General features: G+C 38.0%; 1 long non-coding RNA gene across 1 annotated transcript; it reads right to left on the reverse strand.

Moving 5' to 3' along the window:
- Positions 1-2,196: 2,196 nt before the first annotated feature.
- LOC133524001 (uncharacterized) lies at positions 2,197-4,393 on the reverse strand. The gene is made up of 2 exons (XR_009800308.1): positions 3,617-4,393; positions 2,197-3,535 (listed from the first exon to the last, which is right to left on the reverse strand). It is a non-coding gene; the product is annotated as an uncharacterized LOC133524001 (long non-coding RNA).
- Between the last annotated feature and the right edge of the window lie 213 nt (positions 4,394-4,606).

Raw genomic sequence — 4,606 nt, forward strand, 5'->3', positions numbered from 1 at the left:
ATTTACTTTTCTACTATCTAAACAAAGTCTTAAATCTCCGTTAGGTTTTTCCACCATAACGACAGGAGAATTCCATGGAGAATGCGAAGGTTCGACAATTCCTTCCCTCAGCATACGATCAACTTCTTTCGCTAAAGCAGCTTGTTTAAAAGGACTAAGTCGATAATATTTTTGTTTTATCGGAGGAGTATCCCCAGTATTTATAACATGTTCAATTAAGTGAGTCTTTCCCAGACCAACCTTATCCGTATCAATTTGATCATAAAGAGATTTAGTAGTCTCAAGTTGAGATTTTTGTTCAGAAGATAAAGAATCATATGTAGTAAGTCCTGTCTCTGACGGTAAAACGTCAAGACTAGCAATATAATGAGAATCCGTCTTTTCTATATCAGTAATGAGGCCAGGAGCTAATCCATAGGCTCTCCAAAAGTTTAAACCAAGTACCATTGGAGTAGCAATCTCCGGTTGAATATTAAAATGTATAAGTTTAACTTGACCTTTATAATTTACTGGTATAATCATATATTCAGTGGCTACGATTCGATGATCGTCAGCTACATTCACCATAACCGGTTTAGTATGTTTTTGAATAGGTATCCCACCGGTGGCGAATACTAAATGGCTGTTGTGGCCCAGGAAACTAACACTGGCTCCACAATCTAATAACGCCTTGAAATTCAAGTTAAGTATATTTAAGAGAGCATATACCCTGTCATCTCCCTTCGGAGGATTAAAGAAGATTGTCTTTTCTGCACGACAGGGAGCAGAAGATCTAGAATTGTTATTAGCAGAAAAGACCCTATTTAGTTTTTTGTCTTGGAGTTACATTTAACACATTCTGGAGTTTTCACCCCTTTTTCTCCGCATTTAAAGCAAACGATATCTCGAGAGCTCGTACACTCTTTAGTGTTATGATTGGACCTACCACATCGAAAACATTTCGTGTGAGAAGAGCTTTGTGCCACAGAAGCAACAAAGTTTCTGGAAGAATTAGGGAAACGAGACTGAAACGACTTATTACGAGGTTCTACATTCTTCGACGGATTGTCAGAGGAAGAATCATTAGTCTTGTTTGAGAGAATCGGTTCGCGAAACTGCTTCGCCTTGACTTGCGCCAATTCAATGCGCTTACACAAAGACTTCAATTGCTCTATCGATTCTATGTCGTGTAAGGCTAAATCCTTGGAATACTCTGGGCGAATATTCCGCATCATAGTATCCAGCTTCTCTTGCTCAGGAACCTCCTTCGTCAGACGCTCATACATCCCTAACACGGTTGATACGAAAAAGACAATTGTTTCGGACTTGGCTTGAGTCCTAGCCCGTATTTCCTGCAACAATTGGTGATCCAAATCAGGTATGTCAAACTCCTCTTGTAGAGCCGCGGTGACCTCCTTATATGTAGTAAGTTTCGTACGTTGCGACCGGAACCACGACAACGCCGGACCCTCAAGAACTTCAGGAAATCCCTTATATATACGACTCTCTGAGATTCCTCTGGCATCTCGCAACTCCTCGAGGCGAGACAGAAATGTACGAACGCAGGTGTCACCTTTGAATTTCAAATTCAAGGAATTTATGTTGAAAGTCTTGTCCGTTTTATAAATAATTTCCCTAACAATACGAGATTCATTAGGAGATTGAAAATCATCATCTGACCCAGACGACGCAGAAGAGCCTTGCTCATTCAACCGATCTAATAAAGAAGTAATTAATGTTTTCAACAGAAGTACCGCTTCGGTCTCCTGAGGTAACCGTGAAACACGACACAAAAGATATTTGCATCGCGAGGATAGTCTATCAATCGCCGACGCCGTTAAGTCTCCTTTCGCTTCTAAATCTATTTCCTCTACCTTACGTTGGCAGAGCTCCAATTCGGCAACTTCGTTACTTATTAACAAGTCCTGGCACTTCAAACTACCCTTTTTGGCTAAATCTGCAGTCTGTTTTAACGCATGACATAAGCTGGACCGACGCGATACAGGATTAACCGGAAGTCTGCGAATCGCCAGTTCATGTGCCATTTCGTCTTTATGTAAATGTATGATTTTACATCCCGCATTTAGGAAATCCATTTTTTAAGATTGATATTTAATATCAGAAGTAAGTCAGTGTCAAGTTTTGAATTGTAATATTTTAAAGTAAGTTAAAACTTTATTAGATTTTAACCCTTTTAAAGTATTTTAAAATAGTGAGAAAATTTCTCTTATGTAAGGCTAATTATTTAGCGTAGTATAGTTTTATTTATAAGTTGGTTAAATTTATAAGTTTAACCTCCAACTCAAGCAACAATTTAAAACAATAACTTGCAATCCCTTTTACATAAAATAACCTTAATACTAAAATAATGCAAAAATGTTTCACTTGGACATGTCATACTCCATAGGCCATACGTTGGGCATGCCACTGTAATAGGTGTGGGTGAGCTCTGGATATGGAGAAGATCTGATTCTATTATTGTTAAAGACCGTTTCCATAGAAGGAAACGTGTTTCTATGGAGTGATCCAGAACTCACCAAACTTCACTGCTGAAAAGTTCACAAATACCTTCGGCTAACTACAATCATAGATAGGGTCGCGGTTCAGGCCACTATGTAGTGAGAATAGGTATCCAAAAATTTAAGGTAGGACGCCAGGATTCTACTCTCATCAAGCGCATGACATATCCAAATGAAAATCCCAAATTTATTTAATACACACCTTTTATTCCTTAAATATATATGACCCGCTATGGTCAACACGAGTTATTTATTAGTAAATAAGTAATACTAAATACTTCTTAGTGACACCGCTATTTCTTGAAATTTACACTAAATACATCATAGGCATCCATGTGTCTACGGACAACAATATCAAAATTTGTCTTCCTAACATAACACTGTCTACAGTAAAAGTTATGCCCCAACCTCCGGGGATGTTTAGCAGTAAGCAATTGCTCACAGGGATTACAGGTTACCTGTTCAGCATAAAGGGTCCATATTTAACTAAAGGTATATCATAAAAGTCTTAACTTCACGGACACTGCCAAGAAGAACGCTGCCACCGGATGGCACAGCCTTAGAGTAGCCAGGGTCCAGGAAAAACCAGGGTCCAGAAAAAACCAGGGTCCAGAAAAAACCCTAAGAACAAAGAGAATGTTCTAGTTTAAAAAAAATTATGTTTTAACACGTTTAGTTTTATAGAAAAATTATATTTTAAACTGAGGCACAGCGCGATTTAAATTACGGCAATGAAGCGATTAAATGACTTACCGGGGTTTATGCCGGGTCCATTATTTCCTATACCAACGACGGCGCCTGCAGACCGCGTGGCAAGACGAAGAGGTGGTTGACGTTACATTAGGTTTTGCTGGAAAATCCACATAAAACACTATATTAACCCATTTGCGAAAGGACACACTACCTCCGCCTTTCCTTCTTTATATATTTAAAAAGTGTGGAAACTCACCAAGTTATGTTAAATTGAAGGGAAAAGATTAGCAGCCGCCATTTTAGGTAGGCTCTAAGACGCTAAATTATGCACATTTTGGAACGAGCTGTAACAAAATTACATTAACGATTACTAACTTGAATTTACCACAGTTTTAGGAAATAAAACCTTCAAGTAGGTTACATACCCCTAAGATTGATTGCCCAAAGATTTTCTAAGATCCTTTACATCTCGAAGATCGATCGAACAATGATTTATCAAAATTCCAATCCGAGAAACCACAGACAAACTGATGAATGAAAAACTTCCCATTCAATGGATACCGCGACTGACCGGTTTGACTCTCGGAATAATTCGAAACATCAACAATAAAAAGAGTTACTCATTTTGGGAAGCAAATAATACGGACTTTATTAATAATTGGAAATTATAAAAAGATAAAAGAACCACAAGTATATGTTTATTGTCGTACAACAAGGGTGACCGACCGTCTGTTACGGAACCATGGACAAAAAAAACCAAATGACATTGACAGCCGTCAGTGTCTACCGCTGAAATAAACAACTGCTCGGTTTTATCGAAATCATACTGTTAATACGTGGTATTTCTATGTTTTAAAATGTATTTCAATTGTGAAATGTATATACCACAACGAAAACAAAGTGCCTGTGTCCTAGCACAACGCAGGAACACGACATGGATGCGCAAAATGCAACGGAGTGAACGCACAGACTGACCTACCGCTCCGGTAAGTTTTGTCCACTCAATATAGCTAAAAGCGTATATGTAATGTTGAAAATATCACTACAGGTCTCAGTCCTTGACTGACCCACTATGACATCCGTGTCGAAGATATTTTACCTACCAAATCTTACCAAAATAAACATACCATTTTCTAACCTATAAAGTACCTATATAATATGCTACTCAGCTGTTTATAACACTGGGTGGATACCCCAAAGTGTTACAGTGTATCCTTGGCTTAACTCGTGAAATTGTTGTTTATAAACATTGCTACATTTAAGCAAAAACTGACTTTGAAATGAAATGAAGTGCTTTCGTGTTGTTTTGACAGACATCATTTGCTATTATTTTAATTAGTCCTGATGTCTAATGTATCTTTACGCCCTTGGTTGTAGAGCAACTGGCGAAAATAAATGAGAATTTATAATTTTCA

The sequence above is a fragment of the Cydia pomonella genome, chromosome 13 (genome assembly GCF_033807575.1).
Source record: "Cydia pomonella isolate Wapato2018A chromosome 13, ilCydPomo1, whole genome shotgun sequence".
In the NCBI taxonomy this organism is placed as follows: Eukaryota; Metazoa; Arthropoda; class Insecta; order Lepidoptera; family Tortricidae; genus Cydia; species Cydia pomonella.